Below are 21736 nucleotides of genomic sequence, written 5' to 3'. Positions count from 1 at the left end.
TCTTCTGCCCAAAGCAGAATTTCTTTTGCCAGATTGTAAAGGGGAAAAGAATGAGTTCCCCCTTGTTTTCGAATATATGCCAGAGCCGTGGTGTTGTCCGAGTTGACCTGCACTGTCTTGTTTCGAATCAACTCTCTGAAGTGCTTCAAAGCCAAGAAAATTGCCAACAGTTCCTTCCTGTTTATGTGCCACTTTGTTTCGTCCTTGTTCCAAAGTCCCGACACCTCTTGAGGGCCTAATGTCGCTCCCCAACCCGCGTCCGACGCGTCGGAAAACAAGATGAGGTCTGGGTTCTTCTGCTGAAGCGACATCCCTCTTGCTAACCTGCCTGGAGTTAGTCACCACTTCAATTCCTCCTTTACTTCGGCCGGAATTAGAAACTGGAAGGAATCCGGTTGCAATTTTCTTGGCCATGAATCCTTCAGTAAAAACTGAAGAGGTCTCATGTGCAGTCTTCCTAAAGAAATGAACCTCTCTAGCGAAGAGAGTGTGCCCAGTAGACTCATCCACTCTCTTGCAGAGCATCGGTCTTTCTTTAGAAAGTCCTGTACCTTCTGACTGCATTGGGCTTGCCTTTCGGGGGACGGAAAACCCCGAAAAGTCACTGCCGATATCTGAATCCCCAAATAAACTATCTGTTGTTGGGGCTCCAAATGGGACTTTCCCATATTCACTACCAGTCCTAGGTCTTTTGCTAAGTCCAATGTTTGACACACGTCCTCCAGACATTGACTTCTTGACTGGGATCTTATCAACCAGTCGTCCAGATACAACGACACTCTGATCCCTCTTAAATGTAACCATCTCGCCACATTGGACATCATCCTCGTGAACACATTGAGGGGCTGTGCAAAGGCCGAAGCATAGGGCCTTGAACTGAAAGACCCTGTCCTGAATCACAAACCTTAGATACTTCCTGCTTCCTGGATGAATCGGAATATGAAAGTATGCGTCTTGTAAGTCCAGAGTCGCCATCCAGTCCCCTGGACGTACCGCTGCCAGTACTGAATCGTTCGTCTCCATAGTGAACTTGGTCTTTTCTACGAAAAGATTCAGTTGACTTACGTCCAGCACTGGCCTCCAACCTCCCGAGGACTTTGCAACCAGGAACAGAGACGGTTGTAAAATCCCGGAGATTCGTGATCCAGAACAGGTTCTATTGCTCCTTTCTCTAGCATGGAAGCTACTTGCTCCCACAGAGCCGCTCTCTTCTCTAAATCGTTGTAATTTGCCCCGAGGGCTCTCGGAGATGTTGCGAGAGGAGGTCTTTTCAAGAAAGGATCTCTTGTATCCTTCCCGAGCTACGTTGACAGCGCCCAGGGATCTGCCTTCATTTCTTGCCAAACTTCCCAAAAACCTTGAAGTCTGGCTTCCACTGTCGTCTGGAGGACTGAGTTCTCATTCTTTAGAGGGGTCTTGGCTCCTCTTTTCGCGGGTACTCTCTACCCCTAAAGGCGGTCGGCGAATGTTTTATTTTCTTCCTCGAAAGGGCTGTTGCGACGGTCTAGTATCCTTTGGCGTCTTCTTCACCAACTTGGTTGGTAAGAACTTCTTAACTGAAGACGAAAGAAGATCTTGAGTGGCTTTTTGCGAAAGGGATAGAGCTATATCCCTAATCACCTCTGAAGGAAACAGCTGTTTCGAAAGGGGAGAAAACAGTAACTCCGATTTCTGAGAGTTAGAAACTCCTTTTGAGGCGAACGAACACAACAGCGATCTCTTCTTAAGCACTCCTGCTGTGAATAACGAAGCCAGCTCATTCGTTCCGTCTCTAAGAGCCTTATCCATGCAGGACATAATGCTCTTAGCTGTTTCTAAGTCCTGCGAATCCTCTTCTCCTAGGGAATTCGCTAGTGTTCCCAAAGACCAATCCAAGAAATTGAAGACTTCGAAAGTCCTAAAAATCCCTTTAAATAGATGGTCAAATTCCGAAGACGTCCACCAGACCTTGGCCGACTGTAACGCCTGTCTGCGTGAGCTGTCTACAATACTGGAGAAGTCCCCCTGGGAGGAGGCAGGTACTCCCAGGCCTAGACTTTCTCCAGTAGCGTACCATACTCCTGATTTAGACGCTAATTTAGCTGGAGGAAAAACAAAAGAGTATTTTCCCGCTTCTTTCTTCTCCTTCATCCAGTCATTCACCCGTTGAAGGGCCTTCTTCGCCGAAATTGACATCGTCATTTTCAGGAAAGAGGACTTCTTTGGCGTCCTAGTCTTGGAAAACTGTGATAAGGGGGATAACGGAGCTGTCGGTTTAAATTCCCCCTCAAAAACAGCAATAAGACGTGAAGTCAGAACCTTATAATCTGACAAAGGTTCCGTATTCTTTTCTTCAATTACTTCCAACTCTTCTTCTGCTGAAGAAATGTCTTGTAAGTCGTCGTCGTATTGACGTTTCGTTGACGGACTAGCGTCCTGCGGCTACCGAGGCATCGGCGTCCTGCCGCCTCTCGATGTCCTGCCGCCTGCGTCCTGCGGCTACCGAGGCGTCGGCATCCTGCCGCCTCTCGATGTCCTGCCGCCTGCGTCCTGCGTCCATCGTAGAAACGCCTGCTTCCTGTCGCCTGCGTCCTGCGTCCTGACGTTTGCGTCCTGCTTCTTCGGAAACTGTTTTCCTCCTAGCGCCAGTTCGCCCTGCGTCCTCGGCGAACTCGTCCTTGTCTTCCCTTTTAGAAGACTTAATGGGAAGGAAATCGTCCTTACGCCTCGAAGATGGTTGCTCAGTAGCATCCCAAGACTTCACCAGTACCGCCAACTTGGACTGCATTTCCCGTAAGAAATGCTTCGTACCATCCTCCTGCATGGTAGACGACGAAGGATGAGGATTACGAGCTGGACTGCGACCTAAAGGAGAGCGATCCTGTACTCTACCCGACGGAGAAATACGAGGGGAGGATACATAAGAAGATGGAGGCGATTCTCCCATGGAAATACCATGCCGAGAAGGACGTATATCACCAGTGCGTCCTGCGTCCTCTCTAGTACGAAAAAACCTTTTCCTCTTGATCGGCACTGCGTCCCCGTCTTCCGAGGATGACAACACCTCAGGACTACTCCAAGCCTCACTGTCTTGCTCCTGTCTCTCGAGAGCCGTTGACGTCCTGAACGTCCTCTTGAGCGGCCGAGACACCACTGCATACCGACGTTCCCGCTCGGAAGTCGAACCTTCCGAGGACGCACACTTCCCAGTTACGCCTTTTCTGCGGCGAACTGCAACAGCCTGGGAACTTGCAACAGGACTGTTCGAAGGGACGCCTGACCGTGACAAACCTCTCTCGCCTCCCTTCGACTGTCGACAATGCCCTTCTCCCTTGGGTCTGGGAGCTTGACAGAGGTCTAGTCTAGGAGCACGAGAGAGACGATCAGACGCCCCCTCCACTACACTTTCACTGACATCGAAAGCACTAACTTTGTCTTAAGTCGCTGTATCTGGTCGCCCATGGACGCAAGGGCAGCGAACACTTTCACAATAATTTGTATCGTTCGTCTCCTCCGATACAGCAGCGGGCGCAGGAGATACCTGGGGAGAAGGAACTACCATTCTACATTAGAAGGAGCTGGAGAGGAAATACAATCACTCCTTTTACTCGAAGAATTTGACTTCTCACTACGAGAAACAGATCTCCTTACACGATCTTTCTCAAGTCTCTCAACATATTTCATAAAGACCTTCCTTCCTTCTCTGATAAATTCTCACATTCAATGCATCTATTCTCCCAAGTACACACATTCTCCCTATCACTTCTTACAAACGGTATGAGGGTCGACCGAAGCCTTCGGCAATCTTACCTTACACCCCTCTTTACACACTCTAAACATACTTCCAGAGTCAGACATCTTAAAGAACAATCCAAAGCGAATGCCAAGCTAACGTTTCCGAGTACAATACCAAAATCCAAGATCAGTCAGCAACGAGAATGAAAATTCTAGCAGGGAACCACCAACAATGTTGCCGGTTCGGCTGGCAGAGAAAATCTGGCCCAATTGGGAACGGTTCCTAGCGCTAGCGCCACGGTAACGGGGTGGTGGTTGCCTGAACTACTAATAGGTTACTAGCGATTGCCGCGAGTTTTGAAAATTTCTTTCTGCCAGGTGGAACAGAGAATATAGCTATATATATACCTGCCAGGTAAGTGTCATACATTAAAACACATGTTCTAGGGTTACGGCGGAAGAAATATGACTCCAAAAAGGCAAAATACTGTACATACTTGAGTAATATTCAACTGCATGTAATGTTCAACCCCATTTTTACTGCATATATTAGGACTTTAGCATATGTCCCTTAGCAATAAGCCTAGCCTATGTTAGCGGTTGCTACTGTAGCCTAGTCTATGATTCTGACATCTAAACCTAAGAGCTAAAAGCTTAGAATATGCCAATAAAATGTATAAATAATCAGTATGTACTCATTTCAAATAATTATTAATTAATCATTAACTATAATACACAAACAAACAAAAAACAAACCTTCCAATCGATTGTTTACATTCTCAGCTCTTACCCGTCTTACGAGTATCGAACGAGCGCCAAGCAATCATTTTTCCTAGCACACAGTAGGCCATAAATTGTCATTAGTATCTCTCTTCAACTAATGAAACCACCAAACAGTATAATAACCATTCATTTCTATTCTTTATTCTATCTTTACCTAACGGAGATACCGAGTTACTGACAGCTATAATGAAACATACGCAATACGTATACGTAACATAATATAAAACAGAAGAAGAATTCTAAAAAATGCGTATTTGTCTGCAGTCTGATTTATTTTATATTTTATGATATCTAATTCACATTTTTTTTTATTAAATGTATTGCATGTACTCATTTCAAATAATTATTAAGTAACCATTAACTATAATAAACAAACAAAAAAAAGCTTCCAAACGTCTGTTTACATCCAGCACTTACGAGTATCGAACGATCACCAAGCAATCACTTTTACACAGTAAGCCATAAATTTTCATTATCTCTCTTCAAGTACTGAAACTACCAAACAGTATAATAACCATTCATTTCTTTCTTTATTCTTTATTCTATCTTTATCTAATGTTCTTTTTTTTATTAAATGTATTGCATGAATACTAAGTTTTTCAATTTACAGCAACCTTTTACCAATAGAATACTTAAAGCACAAGGGGTAGATGCTGACCAATAGGAGAGCAGGACCTTATGGGGTGACTAGCATCAGGAACCAATGGGAGAGCGGGAGGATGGTGGCGAGTTTACTCAGTTGGCGGCGCGGGAGTTTTAAAATTGTTCTCGGTGGTCCGGGCAAATCTCGGGACTTTATAGCAACAACCTTTCGTATCTTGAAAACTTTTCGTATGTAGAGCAGTAAAAATTTTCGTATTGGCTTTCGTAACTTGGATTTTTCGTAAGTTGAGCCTTTCGTATCTCGAGGTACTACTGTATCTTGAAAGGGGGAAAAGCGTACCCGTCTACGCCTGCCCAGTCCAGCAGGAGGCCGTCTATGGCCACTGCTCTTGGGTCCGAAATCGGGGAGCAATAATTCTCCAGCCTCTTGTTCTAATTGGTTGCTAACAGGTCTATATTTGGTCTTCCCCATAATTTCCACAGCTGCTCGCAAACTTGTGGATGGAGGGTCCACTCTGTGGGGAGGAATTGGTTTTTTCTGCTTAGAAGATCTGCACGGACATTTCTTTCGCCCTGTACAAATCTGGTGAGGAGAGAGATCTTCCTCTCCTGCACCCAGAGCAGCAGCTCCTTCGCTGTCTCGTAAAGGGAGAAGGAATGCGTTCCTCCCTGTTTCCTGATAAAGGCTAGGGCTGTCGTATTGTCCAAGTTGATCTGAATGACAGATCCTGAGATCTGCTTCTCGAAGTGAATGAGCGCCAAATGAATGGCTTTCAACTCTTTCCTGTTTATGTGCCAGGACACCTGTTCTCCCCTCCAGGGAGAACAGGTGAGGGCTCTGTAAGTGAAGAGAGATTCCTTTGAAGAGTTTCTGTGGGTCCAACCACCAGCGGAGATCCTCCTTTATCTCGTCCATTAGATGGAAGGAGTCTCCTAGATCTTGAGACCTCTGATCCCATCTCTCCCTCAGGTAAAACTGAAGGGGTCTGAGGTGCAGCCTTCCTAAAGAAACGAACTGCTCCAGCGAGGAGAGGGTTCCCAGCAGACTCATTCAATCCCTCGTGGAACAATGTTCCTTCTCTAGAAAGGCTGCCACCTTTGCTAAGCAGCGTTCACTTCTTTCCCGGGATGGAGACGCTAGAAAACCCCGAGAATCCATCTGAATCCCCAGATAGACAATGCTTTGCTGGGGAACCAGTTGGGACTTCTCTGGGTTGACTAAAAGTCCCAGAGACTGAGTCAATTTGAGAGTGATTGAAAGGTCCTCCAGACATTGAACCTTTGATTGAGCCCGTATGAGCCAATCGTCTAAGTACAGGGAGATCCTTATCCCTTCTAAATGCAGCCAATGCGCTACATTCTTCAGGAGGCCCGTGAAGACTTGAGGGGCCGTCGAAAGTCCGAAGCACAGCGCTCGAAATTGGAAAACTCTTCCCTGAAACACGAATCTTAGATATTTCCTTGAGGCCAGATGAATTGGCACATGGAAATAAGCATCTTGAAGGTCCAGGGACACCATCCAGTCCCCTGGACGAAGTGCAGAAAGAACAGAGGAAGTAGTTTCCATCGAGAACTTCTTCTTTATTACGAAGAAGTTCAACGCGCTGACATCTAATACCGGCCTCCACCCTCCCGAGGTTTTTGGCACTAGAAATAGCCGATTGTAGAAACCTGGGGAATGGAGCTCTTGCACCGGTTCTATGGCTTCTTTCCTTAGCATTTGATCTACTGCTTGCAGAAGAGCTCGGCTCCAGACAGGATCTTTGTACCTTGCCGCTAACTCCCTTGGAGTTGTTGTCAAGGGAGGTTTTTCCCTGAAGGGGATCAAGTATCCTCTCTCAAGGATCGAGAGGGAACAGCTGTCCACCCCTCTCTGCGCCCAGACTTTGGCAAAGTTCATCAGTCTGGTGCCTACTGTTGTCTGGAGGACTTCCTCTTTGATCGGGCCTCCGACCTCTGAGAGACTCTCGATGAGGAGGCTCCCCGAAAGGGCTGCTGAAAGGGAACTCTTTCTTTCTTGGCCACAGGAACCGCAGGTCTAAACCTCTTAGATGATTGAGTCAGGAGATCCTGCGTGGCTTTTTCCGCTAAAGATCTAGCAATATCTTTGACTGTGTCCTGGGGAAAAAGGTGGCTCGAAAGAGGAGAGTATAACAAGGAGGCCCTTTGGAGAGGCGATACCGACTTTGTCAGAAAGGAGCTGTAGATGGACCTCTTTTTCAGAATCCCAGAACCAAAGAGGGAAGCAAAAACCACAGAGCCGTCCATCACCGTTCTATCAAGGCAGGCCAAGATAACGCTCGAACAGCTCCTTCCCCATGTACTGACGAAGTCAGGGGGTCTGCGCTCTCTTAGCTAGAGCTCCCAGGGACCAGTCCATAAAGTTGAAAACTTCCAGGGTCCTGAAAAGGCCCTTGAGAAGATGGTCTAACTCGCACATCCCCCAAGTTGCCTTTGCTGAAAGGAGAGAGCGCCTCCTGGACGAATCAACAAGAGAGGCATAGTCTGCGTCTGCCGATGAGGGAAGCCCTAAGCCCATCGGCTCCTTGGTGTCGTACCACCTTCCAGTTTACCTGTCACCTTGGAAGGTGGGCTCGCTTCTCTCCTGGATTGAAGCCATTCCCCAAAACCCTTGAACGCCTTTTTCATGCCAAGGGTAGGGCGCATCTTCACAAAAGAGGAGGATTTAGGAGACCTGGTGCTTGAAAGCAAAGATCCTGGTGAGGGAGGATCAGCTGGATGAAGAGTGTCTCCAAACTCCTTGAGGAGAAGCAAAGAAAGCCTCTTATAATCGGACACCACCGCGTCCACTGGCAAATCGTCATCAGAAAACTCCTCGAACACTCCAGCTGTGGAAGAGCGCTTCGTAGGGGAGGAGTTCTGAGAAGGAGAAGGACTCCTGTCACATGAAGGTGTGCGCCTGTCATGAGTCATACGCCTGCTGCTACTGACTGCAGGGGGGCTCTTAAAAGGAGACGAGATACTACAAGGCTCCTGTCGTTTGAGAGGAGAGGGGCTCTTATCCACTGGAGAACTCCTCACAGGAGAAGGAGTCCTGCTGGGTTCCTGGCGTCTGGGAGGCTCCTGGCGCCTGCTAGGCTCCTGGCTCCTGGCGCCTGACGGGATCCTGGCGCTTGATGGGATCCTGGCGCCTAATGGAATCCTGGCGCTTGCTAGGCTCCCGGCGCCTGCTAGGTTCCTGGTGCTCAACTGAAGAGTAGATCCTGGGCGAATCGACCTAGGGCCTGGCGCCTCCTAGGAGAGAGGCTACTGCTGGGATACTGGCGCCTGACAGGAGAGAGGTTGAGATCTTTGCCCCTGTGCGCAGAGGTGCTCCTGTTAGGTTCATGGTGCCTGCTCTGGGGAGAGCGCCTGGCAGGAGAAGAGTGCCCTGCTAGAAGGGGCTCTCCAGTCTGGAGAAGAGCGCCTGGACGAATCCGAGAGTTCCCTCCTAGACGGAGAGGAGCGCTTGCTACAAGAGGGAAGCCTCTTAGAGCTCTTCACTGGAAGAGAGACGTCCTTCCTTCGTGAAGAATCCTTAGAGAAGGAGCCTACAAGAGAGGACAACTGTTCTTGTAGGCTTATGAGGAATCGCTTCGTAGGATCTTGTGGAGAGGGTGCAGGTCATCTAACCTTCTTACTGCCTGAAGGCAAATCCTCTGGGAAGCGCTCCAGGCTTGATTCAAGGCGTCTCCTCTAGGCGAATTCCAGGCTCTCTTCAAAGGGCGCGATTCCGTGGCCGAACTCCAGCCACGCTTAGGAGAAGACGAATCAGACGCCGAAATAACTCTCTTAGGATGCCTTTACTGCGGCTATCCAAGGTAGCCTGGGATGCTTCGTCAGGATCTACCGAAGGAACGCCTGACCGTTGGGGATGCTCTACATCCTCCTTGCGGCTGTCAACATTCCTCCTCCCCAGTTCCTGGGAGTTTGAAAGAGGTCTAGGCCTGGGAGCAATGCGGAGCCAGTCAGACGCCCCCTCCACTGCACTGGGGACACTGCACATGTCACTGTCACTTTTACCTTTCGATTCCATTGCCCGCAGCTGAGCCTGTAGCTTCCTGATGGAGGACTTCATAGTCTCCATCTCTGAAGACGAATCCTTAGATTCAATACAGGGAGAAGGGGCTGAGGTTATAAGTGAAACATTAGAAACTACGTTAGCCTCTACTTCAGGTTCAAAAGAGCAAGATCTACTAGAGCTCCTTGCGGAAGCCTTTCTAGCTCTATCTTTTTCTAACTTTTTAATGTAAGAAGTTAAATTATTCCACTCTTGCTCTGTCAGGCTCTCACATTCCACACAAGTGTTAATAAAGGAACATTCAGACCCTCTACACTTCATACATACAGTATGAGGGTCTGCCAAAGCTTTCGGTAGCCTAACCTTGCAATCCTCTCTTACACACACTCTATACAAAGGTATAGCGTTAACGTCGGACACCGTGAAAGAAAAATCCTATCCAAAATCCAAAACAGTCCACAAAAAGCATATGCCAAGCCAGAGAAAACAATACGTCACCAAAGGTCAATCCAATACTAATCCTCGGCAAACAAGAAGAAATTCGAGCAGGAGGAACCAACAACAGATGTTGCCAGCACCGGCGACAGAGAAAATCTGATTAGAAAACGGGAATGGTTCCGAATCCCGCCACCCAGCGGCGGGAATAGCAGATTGCCTGACCTACCTGTCGCGTGTGCCGCGAATTTGAAATTCTGTTGGGACGACGGAGTCTATAGCTAAGTATATATCTGCCGGGTAAGTTGCATGTACAAAAATGACAATTTGTCCAAAATTGCATTTTTCCTAACTATACAAACCTGAGGTCCTTTTACAATAGGAAGGTACTAGCGGCAGCTGGATAGGTCGTAAGCTTTCGAACAAGGGGTTCGGTAGTTAACTGCTTGTCCGACAGGCGCGCGCGCGCGACTGGGAGGTAAACAAATCACTTTTGCTTTTGGCCCAAGCAAAAACTGCAGAGTGAGGGGTGGCATGAGGTGGGGCTATGTGTAAAAGGACCTCAGGTTTGTATAGTTAGGAAAAATGCAATTTTGGACAAATTGTCATTTGTTCCGACACGGCATACAAACCTTCGGTCCTTTTACAATAGGAAGACTCACTTCTTGGTGGGTGGAATCTGAGTCTTTTGTGAACAGACTGGTGTTCGCCCAACCTTGGAAGCCTCCCACTGTCGTAAGAGCGAGGGAGGGATCCAAGCCTCTGTCCGATTGATCGGGGTGTGCACCGCAGGATCAATGGTCAGACCTCTGGACCGAGTACTAAGAGAGAGGCAAGCGTATCTCTTCGTACCAGCAATGTAAGAACTTGTTCCTGTACAGGAGCAAAGATAAAGTCATGGTTTTGACTCTTGTAGGCATCCACTTCCCCCCCTTGTAGAAGGAAGTGGTGGATATTCTGCTCCTATCCCTAGTGAAAGGGATAGGATGGGGCTCTGTCATTTAGCTCACCGGCATCTCGTCCTTATCCAGCAGGGTGGGAATGACCGTATCCCTCTACCCACAGGTAGAGGGTAGAAAAGATAGAAAGAGAAGCCAGTCACTTATCATTCACTTCACTATATTCATACAGTCACACCAGGACTCGATGCTGTTCAGCCTGCTAGGGTCTGGTTAGCTAGACGACGTGTTGAGCAGCCACCACGGGTCCTAAGGAAACCGATCCAAGGACCTATGGGCAATATCCAAGAGGTATAAGGAAGGTGCCGGTGGTCTGGTTGTACCAGACCCCTGCCTTCCATACCTGCGCCACGGAGAAGTTCTTACGAAACGCCAACGAGGGGCCAATACTTCTGACTTCGTGAGCTCTCGGACGGGGCGTACGGATGTCGTCACTACCATCAGACCTCATACGCCCTCCTGAAGACCTCACGCAGCCAGGACGAAAGAGTGTTCTTGATACTTCTTTCTTGGTGACCCCGTTGCTAACGAAGAGGCGTCGACACTCAGGCCCGAGGTGTCGAGTTCTCTTCAGATAGCGCCGTAGCGTCCTCCCAGGACAAAGCAGCATCTCAATCCACATCATATCTGCATGAAGTTCCCGTACTCTCTTCGCCGATCCCAGGTCCCAGCAAGAAGAGGGTCTTGTGAGTTACCCTGGGTTGGCAAGACCTTTGGAGGCTGCTCTTAAGCAAGGAGATCTCGAACGAGTTCGAGATATCCAATCCCGTCAGTTTCAGGACCGAGCGTCAAGGCGGCTTCTGTATTCCTTTGACTGTGGGAAACTTAGGGGAGCTTCCTCGGCGAAGAAAAACGAGGAAAACCGCTACCTGCTGAAGAGTGGCTCTGAGAGGAGATAGGCCCCCGTCTACGACACCAAACACAGAAGACGCCGACTTCCCCTGGTACACAGCTTGCAGAGGACTGACGGACGTTTCCCAGCCATCTCTGTTGCTGCGCTACGAAAAAAGCTTCTCGTTCGCAAGAGATGGTGGATAACAGCCAGCCGTGAAGGACGTAGGGACTGGTACTGCTCGGCTGGTACCTGGCCTCGAGCGTGTGGCTGGGCGAGAAGGTTGTGTCAATGGGGAATTTCTCTCGGTTCTCTTGCGAGAAGAGCCAGCAGGTCCGGATACCAAATGGCCTGTGGCCATTTGGGAGCCATCAGGATCATCCTGAGATTCGGGATGACCATGCTCGACTGATCACCTTGCGAATCAGGCTGAACGGGGGAAGAAAGGCATAGGCGAAGAGGTTGTCCCACGGGTGTTGAAGAGCGTCCTCTGCAGCTGCCCATGGATACCGGCACGGCCGAGAAGAACACCTGGAGCTTCCTGTTGTGCCGGATGGCGAACAGATCCTCGACTGGTCGCCCCCACAGGTCGAAGAGCCTTTCCGCCACGTCCTGGTGTAGAGACCATTCGGTCCCCTATCACTGATCCCGACGGCTGAGCGTGTCTGCTACTACATTCCTTCCCTGGAATGTAGCGTGGGCCGACAGCTCTATTGAGTGCGCCTCGGCCCACTCGTGCACCTGCCGAGTCAACTGATACAACGGGAGAGACACTAGGCCCCCCCTGTTTGTTGACGTAAGCCACCACCGTGGTGTTGACGTACATCAACACCACTGAGTGTCCCATCAAGCGTTCCTGAACTCTTGGAGAGCGAGGACGCTGCCTGGAGTTTCAGTACATTGATGTGAAGGTGCTTGTCGTTCTCGTACCACACTCCTGAAGTCCGCAACTCTTCCAGGTGTGCGCCCCATAAGGGGTTCCTGTCGTCCAGTCACCCGGCTAGGTCCTGCCTCACCTCCTGTGTCCGTGACAATGGAAAGCTTGGGGGATCCGTCGCCTGTGACCAACTCCTCCTTTCAGAGTCTCCCTGAAGAGACCGCAGAGGTGAAGACGCCGTATTAGGGACTGGCTTCCCGAGTGACGACAGGTCCCGTCCGATCACGACTTGCCATCGCTGAGCTACCCGTTCCTGCCGAGACAGGAACTGGTTGGCTGCCTCCCTGATCTGCTGATCCGCGAGTCTGCGGGAAGACTCGCCCTGCTACCGTGTCGATCCGCATACCCAGGTAACTCTTCATCCTGCTTGTGCTCGAGATCGGGACTTTCGAAGTTCAAACGATCCCCAGATCGCGACAGAACTCGAGCAGTCGATCCCTGTCCTGTAGCAACTGCGAGCGGTAGCTCGCCAGGACTACCAATCCGTTCGAGATACCCCATCAGACGTATCCCGTGCGAATGGGCCCAAGCAGACACCAGAGTGAACACTCGCGTGAACACCTGGTGGGGGGGCGGTTGAGAGACCGAGGCAACGTGGCCTGAGCTGGTACAACCGTCGTCGAGGATGAAGCGGAGGTACTTTCTGGAGGACTGATGAATGGGTATTTGTAGATACGCATCCTTCAAGTCCACTGAAAAAAAAGCATGTAATCGTTCTCCCTGATAGAGTCGAGCACTGCGCGTGCCGTCTCCATCGTGAACCGGGTCTGGCGAACCAAAAAAACGGTTCAGGGGAGAGAGATCTATCACCGGGCGCCAGCCTCTCGTAGACTTTTCCACCAGGAAGAGTTCGGCTGTTTAAAAGCCCGGTGGGACGATCCGTGGGCCGATTTCTACAGCTCTCTTGCCTCAGTATGGGTCTTGATCTCCTGTCCTCAATGCTACGTCCTTCCCCCCCCCCCCCCCCCCCCCCCGAATGCCCCTGGAACGTACGCCAGCTGTTGGACCGGTTGGAGGTGAGGGGTGACCGAGATTCGAAGGTTAGATCTCCCTCCCGAAGGACATCTACAATCCAGGTCTCGGCGCCGTGGCGCTGCCAAGTTGCCCAATGGCTGGCCAGGCACCCCCCCACTTCCGGCAGCAGTGAGGGGGAACGCCGTCCTTCCACTGTGAACGTCGTCTGGGTGGGGCTAATCGACACCTGACAGGAGAGAGCCGATACCGCTCCGACTCATTCCAGTCCTCGTCGAGGTCGAAACCTCAGGAGGACCGAAGGGGTATTTAAATACGGTGTCCGAAGACACGTAGCAACGCCTCTGTCGCAGTAGAGGAGGTGAAGTAGCTTGTTCGACCGTCCAGAACTGAGAGAGCCTTCTTGTCCGGAAGACGAGACTACCTGGTTCAAACCCAGTCGGGCAAGCTCCGATCGCGGCAGACCCACCGTCGATTTGGGTTCCCTCTCGGGCCCCAAAACGACTCGAGCTGAGACGTGGGCTCTGCTGGTGGGAGCGGCGATCCTTCCCCGAGATCATTGTGCTGACGAATCAGCGCCGTAACCTCGACAAAGTCCCTCTGGATCTCGGAAGTCACAGCATCTTGCAGAGTGGGACCGTTAAGCCCGTTCGAACAAGAGCATATTCCGAGAACCTTCCTCCTAAGAAGGGGGTGGGGGAACAGCGACAGCCCTCTCGGTCTTCTCATCCACTTGCGCATACGTTCCTGGCGGCGGTCCCAGAACCGTGCCTGGCACGTAGGGCGTTGTGGTGGGATCATGAGGGGCGCACCCCTCACGATCACTCCTCAATACCTCGCCCCTCCCGGTGTAACCCGAGGAGGTTGAAGGTACGGGAGAGGCAGACCTGACGCTCCCTCATTGCTCGCTGGCAGCGCCAGCAGCTTTGAGGGCTGCAGGCGATCGTCAACCCGCGGTGGCGATCGAGCTGCAGGCCTGGTCGAACCGCTCCTGTGGAGAACGCTGGACTGAGCACAGCGGCCCCGATCTCGAGGTATCAGAAGAGCTGGTTGCTGGTTGCCGTCCCACCCGGGTTCGCTTTTCTGTGAGAGCGACGGTCAGGCGACCTGCAGGCTCCACTGTCACAGTGAGACCGGTGGCTTGTCCTCACGGCACGTCACTTCGCTGGTTCCAGCCGTGGCTGGCACCGGCGAACGGGAGGACCTCTTCCCAGCCTCAGCCCGTGGTCGGTCGTGGACCGTCACGTCCCCGGGTAGCCAAGCTGTCGCCGCCGAGAGTGAGAGCTGGTCTGGTGAGAGTCGCATAAGCGGCTGTCACCAGGTCTTCCGCCCCGTGCCGTGAACCTGACGCTGAGGCGGTACTCAGAGGTCTGGTTCCTGGTCTGCAACTGTGGTCGCTAGTAGGACGACCGTACACTCGGTACCTCGCCCCGAACGAGAGGCCGAGACGGACCCTGATGCAGTGGCAGAACCACTGACACCAGGCGAGGAAGTACCGGTGTTAGCCGGTACCCCTCTGGTCCCCGTAGTCGTCTTCCTTGCGGAAGAAGAGACGGGCCCCGCTCCCGAAGGAGCAGGAGGACCAGCGGAAGGAACCCTCCCGTCCCACCGAGGTGAGACGGTCCCGAGAAGCTCCCGAGGGAGACTTCTTAGGAGGGAGGAGGCAACCTTCTTCTTCCTCGCTGTGAAGCCTTAGAAGTCGAAGGGGGAAGAGGCGGCAGCCGAACGACGATGAAGAAGATGAAGACGACGACGACGACACCTTCCTCCTCTTCTTCGTCAGCTTCCTCAGGACAGACGTAAGATGCTGCTCCAGGGCGGAGCCGGGGTGCTGTAGCCGAAGCCACAGGGCCCGGACGCACCTGTACAGACAGACCAAAGTCTGGGGTAGTACACCACGAACAGGGACGACATCAGCAGTATGGGCATCTCAGGAACAGCAGGCACAGCCAGCACAGCATCGGTAGGGACAGCCAGCGCAGCAACGGCAGGGGACAGCCGGCGCAGCAACGACAGGGACAGCCAGCGCAGCAACTGCATGGACAGTCAGCCCAGAATCGGCAGGTACGGCAGGCAGCACCGGAAAACACAGGAAGTGGAGCAGCAGCACAACATCATGGTACTGGCGGCAGGTCCAGGGGCGAGCTCTAGGGCAGCGGAAGTGTGGTCGCTGCAGCGCGGCAACCACGAGCGGCGGCGGCACGCCCCCCTCTCGTACGGCGAACGGCACTTCACAGCGGCTGTAGGCAAGACTGTTACACGTGAGGCGAGTACACCAGGTGAGGAGGGACGTCGTCACCTGGTTGCGTGGTCACCACTCCATGGGTGACCGCAGTAGGCCCAGACATAGAACCGCAGCCCCTGGACACTAGCACGCCCTGCCAATGGAAGGACGCCCATACCTCACCAAGGTCCACCCTCGTGGGCAGTAGCACCTGCGGAAATAACAGTAGTAGCGATTAGTGGGGGGAAGTCCCCTCGGCGCGGAGGGGGGTGAGCCCTCTCCGAACGAGTGGAAGACCCCTAAATACAATTGTACATTGGGCGGGGACCGAGCGCCCTCCCCCGCGCTCGACTGGATCGGGCGAGGAGAAGAACGCCGATAACCTCCCCCCCCCCAAGGGGAAGGGCCATCTGTGGGAGCTGAGCGGGGGGGGGGGTTCTCGTTCCCCACCCCCGCACAGTACCCATGTACCCAACAACAATATAAGAGCCCGAGAGCAATCGTGCCATCGGCCCGAATGCAAGGGCATAAGGATCAATTCCCTGACTGAGCGGAACTTGAACCAAATAAATATTGATGCAATCAATAATAAGGAATAAAATGAAAATGCATCTTGCATACGATTCACTTCACAATGAATAAGGGCTCGGATCGAGCGCATTTGCGCCCTAGGTACCGAGCGCAAGGGTGAAAGGATCAATTCCTTACCTTTATGGATCAAGGTTTCTGGAAACCTTGATCCATAAAGAATTGATGCAATCAAAAAAAATATGAAAATGAAAAGACTACTGCGCTTGCGATTTCACTTCATACAAATAAAAAGGGGAAGGATCAATTCCCGGGAATAGCGGAAACATTGATCCCAGTAAACAATGCAATCTCAATAAAAAATGAAAATGAAAAAGAACTGCACTTGCGATTCACTTCATTCAAAATAAAAAGGGGAAGGATCAATTTCCGGGTAAGCTCGGAAACTGATCCAAAATGAGTATTGCTAACAATCAAAATAATATATGAAAATGAAAAAGAATACTGTTTACTTGCGATTCCACTTCCATACTAAAATAAGTTTCCGTGCCGAGCGCATTCGTTCGGCAACGGGCATACAGGTCAAAAATATAAATGAAAAGAGCACTTACTTACGATTTTCATCTACACATTTCCAACCCAATCTACGCTCGAGCGAGTGCTCCCGCCCTCGGCACCGAGCATACACAATACGAGGATCATTCCTGGGAAAATGAATTGCCCGCACTTACGCCCTTCAGTCCCGGCACTCGGTAATCGGAGGGCTGTGTGACACCAAGATCCTTTAATTCACAATTGAATTCAATGAAATGATTGTACTTACAATTCAATTTCACTAGATAATTAGAAAAAGAAAAACACAATCATGCGAAAGCAAACGACGATGAAGCGGGCAGAGAGCGATAATACACGTCCACACGCCAGCAGGCCGAAAGCAAAAGTGGTTTGTTTACTCCCAGTCGCGCGCTGCGCGCCTGTCGGACAAGCAGTTAACTACCGAACCCCTTGTTCGAAAGCTTACGACCTAAATCCAAGCTGCCGCTAGTACCTTCCTATGGTTTTAAAAGGACCGAAGGGTTTGTATGCCGTGTTCGGAACAAATGCAATTTTCAACAAATTGTCATTTGTTCTGGTACGATATACAAACCATCGGTCCTTTTACAATAGGAAAACTCACTTCTTGGTGGGAGGAATCTGAGTCTTTTGTGAACAGACTGGTGTTCGCCCAACCTTGGATTGCCTCCCTGGTCATATGAGCGAGGGAGGTATCCTAGCTTCTGTCCGATTGATCGGGGTATGTACCACAGGATCAATGGTCAGACCTCTGGACCCAAGTAATAAGAGAGGCAAGCGTATCTCTTAAAAGTGGCAAGCAAGAACTTGTTCCTGCTGCAAGAGGCAACATAAAGTTATGGGTTTGTCTCTTGTTGGCTTCCACTTCCCCCCCCTTGTTGGGGGGGAAGTGGAAGCCATCCTATCCTTAATGAAAGGTATAGGATGGGGCTTGGTCGTGTAGCCTACCTGCATCGCCTCCTGCCCAGCGTAGTGACTACCGCGTCCCTCTGTCCCCATCGAAGGCGGTGAAGTCCATTAGGGAGGGGATTGTGAAGAACTCGAACCGATCAGCAGGGACCGAAGGATTCTGAGTCTTTGCTACGAAGTTCGGTATGAAACAGAGCGTCACAGACCCCCATCCCCTGGATGCTTGACTTCACAGGAAAAGCCATGCAGTTCCCTCTTGGTGATGTCCAGTACCCATACTGGTCTATCTGTCTGCAGCGAAGTGTCTCGCATTCTCGAATCCCCCTGCATGGATAGGACACCGACACTCCATAGTGGGTGTCGATGGTATGGGTACTGGGACAAGCTAGTAGGACGAAGTAATGATTGATCTGGAACAACCAAACTAAGACCACAGCGTAGCTTGTAACTGACTTGGGCACTTTGACAGCTGCCGACTGACTGCATTCGGTTGTGTGAGGCAAGCTGTCCAAGCATCCGAGCAAGTAAAGTGACTTTCTCCTTTAAAGGGATATGCCGAGAGACCATACAAATCGTCTATTTGTTTGCCACCGATGCCGGACGGCAGGTGATCATTCTCTAAGGCATGTGCCCAACAGGCGAAAGTCAATTGCCTTCTAGAGACCGAGGTCCCTGATGGCAAGACAGAATTCTCATAGAAGTTGAATCTCAGCTAAGGAGAAACAACACTATGTGCCGCTGAAGACGAAGGTGGAAGGTGAATGCTACCTACGAGAGAAGTAATTCTCAAGATTCTGAACCTGTGCTTACAAAGGACTGAAAAAGCTAAACCGCTATTTCATTGCTGTTCGGTGAGGAGTCGTAGTTGCAATGAAAGCGGGGCGCTTTTCAGTAATGAAAACACAGGTATGTACTGCCTGAAGAACTGCTTCTCATGGGCTGATCATCTTCTTCTTTCAGGCAATATACTTGGAAGTAGAGCTGGCAGGGCGGGGAACAGGCGATGTCTTCCGTTACATCTGTAATTTGGGGTAAACAATGAACAATTGCACAACTACGAATACGAGATATTTTTAGAAGACAAACTCAGATGTCTGAAGAAATCATTCCACATTATCACAGGGGTGCGATGCAGTGGAAGACTAGGCTACAGACTTCTGTTACCGTGCGGTAAACAGAAAGATGATAGAGTCCACTGAGATATCTGTCTGAAAATTCTCGCAATGTCCAAGGCGATGCAGTAGAGATGGTCATTCATGTATGCGAAAATCCCCATCAATCAGAGGCCTAAGTCTGTGATTGTCGGGCAGAGATACAGTTCAGTAGTCAATCATTGTAGGGGAGGGAGACATAAACCGACCATGCATCTCGGAGAGCCAGCTGGTACTGGGCTGCATCGGCAGCCCAATACACAGTTAGCTCTCGCTCACTCGTCATCCTGAGTTGCCAGGTAATCCATTCCAAGAAGGAATGCGTTCGGCTAGAATCATCGAGCGTAAAAAAATACGCTCGAGCAATTGTATTTAAACGAAACGGATTTCGGTGAATACAAAAGCTGAGGTGGTGTTGTAACAATACCATAAGTATCTAAAATCAAAACTGGTAACTCCTGGGAGGTTGCAGGCAGTCTCGAGTTGCAGTTCAATTAAGATACTATTCGTCTCGGTCACAATCCGTAGAGTTAACTACGGAGTGTGCCTACGCCCTGGACAATTCAACTTAATAACAGAATCATGTCGCGAGGGTAATATACGTAGTATATTTGTAGGTTCCAGTACAAAGACCTCCATCCTAAATTCTTTTCCATTCGAGGAATGAGAATAAGGATTGGAAGCCAACACCCTTCATTCTCTAATCAAGAGAGTGAAGGAGAAGTCTTCCCCAAAGGAAAGCTTCAATGGTGATAACAGAATACTGAAGACGATAGTTCAAGCCAAACTGGATGTTCCCGTCCGTTCTTCTCTATCCCAGGGTTGGTCGCCTACTGTGAGATATTCTTCCTTCAGCAGCAGTGCTTCTTCCAAACGGTAGAAAATCCAGGAATTCGAGCATTCGGCGAGATTCCCAATTATTGTAGTAACAATTATCGGGGATTCTCGTCTAGCCCACTTTGGACTGTGGTTTCGCCCAAGTGTCTGCAGATTGTAAAAAAAAACCCGAACACTTTGAGAGTGATAGAAATTCTGCAGAATTCTAAGCGCTCAACGAAACCCCCACCGAATTCGTCAGACGATCATCGGTTGGTGGTCCTCCCGACTCCCATAGAAATCGAGGATGGGGCAGGATCCTTCCTCAACGACGGGGACTTACGTCCGGTAGGACCCGAAGGTCCCCCCCCCAGGAACGCAGTCCCCAACGTGGAATCCTACAGAGAACTCTCTGCAGGATCCCTCCCCTTTCCCTCGTAGCCGTAAAGAGAGAGGGAATGGGGGAGGAATTGGGTACTCGCTCGCCTTCCCAGTGGAGCTAGCAGTTGGAGAAGCAAGTGCGAGCAGCCATCACCTTGCAGCGATGGCCTCTCAGAGTCTGGGAAAACGTATCGTCAAGAGAAAACGTTTTCCTGAGGAGGGTTACGAACTTGTACTGTAGGTTAAGCGTCTGCCGCCACCGTGAACGTCGTCTGGGTGGGGCTGATCAAGCACCTGACAGGAGAGAGCCGATACCGTCCTCCGACGCGTCCCAGTCCTTGTCGAGGCCGAAACCTCTCAAGAGGACCAAAGGGGGAGCACGCCCTGTTCTCTTGAATGCGTAGTCCAGACGGACCGTCACGTGAACAGCGTTGATGGTCCCTCCAAGAGTCTGGGAAGCGTCATTCGTCCTTGCCAGCCGCCCCCCCCCCCACCCTCACGGTCACTCCTGCTTGCCTCGTTCCTCCCGGTGTAGCCTAAGGAGGTTGAAGGGACAGGTGAGGGAGACCTGATGCTCCTACCCTTCCTACTAGCATGCTAGTAGGCTGGGAGGACTGCAGGCGATCGCCAACCAACTGTGGCGATAGAGCTGCAGGTCTGGACCAGCAGCTTCTTGGAGAAAAGCTGGACCAAGGAACGGAGTGTCAGTCTTATGTCAGGGGAGCTGTTATGAGAGCTCCTCCCCTGCCTACCAGCAGAACCGGTAGGCTGGGAGGACTGTGATGATCATCAATGACGGTGATGGTCGAGTTGCTGGTCTGGACCAGTGGTTGGCGATCATTCCCCGAGGTCGTTGTGCTGACGAATCAGCACAATGACCTCAGCAAAATTCCTTTGGATCTCAGGAGTGCCCGCATCTTGAGGAGTAGGACCATCAAGCCCCTCCAGCAAGAGCGATTCCCGAGACCCTCCTTCTTCAGAGGGAAGAACAGCGGCAGACCCCTCCCGGTCTCCTCCTGCCACTTGCGCATACAACCTAGTCGATCCGCGTCCCTCACGATCACTCCTTGTTATCTCGCCCTTCCCAGTGTAACCCAAGGAAGTTGGAGGAACAGGAGAGGAAGACCTGACGCTCCCCCCTCACTCACCGGCAGAACCGGTGTGCTTGGGGGGCTGCAGGCCTGGTCGTGCCGCTCCCCTGGGGCGAGCGGCTAGACTGAGAACAGCGGCCCCGGTCCCGTGCCTCAGGGGAGCTGCTGCAGGTCCCCCTATCCGTCCGGTCCCGGTGGGAGTGGCAGTCAGGGGACTTGCAGAGACCACTTGTTGCGATGAGACCGGTGCCCGTTCTCACGGCACGTCGAACCACTGGAACCAGCCGCGGTCCTGCGATCGAGGGAACCTCTTACCAGCCTCCGCCCGTGGTCGGTCTAGGACCGTCACGGCAACCCTGGTAACCAGCTGATCGCTACGAGAGCGGTCGCTGGTCTAGCGAGAGTCACCTGAGCGGCTCTCGCCAGCCTTCCACTCCGTGCCTTGATCCTGGCGCCAAGCGAGCTCTGGCGTCTGGGTCTTGGCTGCACGGCCACCCATGGGTGACCGTACACTCGGTACCTATCGCGAACGAGAGGCCGAGCTGGAACCTGGTGTAGTGGCAGAGCCTCTAGCACCAGGCGAAGAAGTACCGGTGTTAGCCAGTACCCCTCTGGTCCCCGTCTTCTTCTTCCTTGCGGAAGGAGAGACGGGCCCTACTCCCGAAGGAGCAGGAGGACCAGTGGAAGGAACCCCCGTCCCACCGGAGTGGGACAGGCCCTGAGAAGTTCCCGAAGGAGCCTTCTTAGGAGGGGAAGAGGCAGCCTTCTTCTTCCTCGGCTTGGAAGCCTTGGGAGTCTAAGGGGAAG

At 51.4% G+C, this 21736-nt stretch overlaps 1 protein-coding gene across 3 annotated transcripts in view; it reads right to left on the bottom strand.

Annotated features, from left to right (window-relative positions):
* The window catches only part of LOC135210778 (uncharacterized), a 151839-nt gene that overhangs the window by 120362 nt on the left and 9741 nt on the right, over positions 1-21736 (bottom strand). The window lies entirely within an intron of this gene.

The sequence above is a fragment of the Macrobrachium nipponense genome, chromosome 4 (assembly GCF_015104395.2).
Source record: "Macrobrachium nipponense isolate FS-2020 chromosome 4, ASM1510439v2, whole genome shotgun sequence".
NCBI lineage: Eukaryota > Metazoa > Arthropoda > Malacostraca > Decapoda > Palaemonidae > Macrobrachium > Macrobrachium nipponense.
This window is presented reverse-complemented; position numbering and strand designations above follow the sequence as displayed.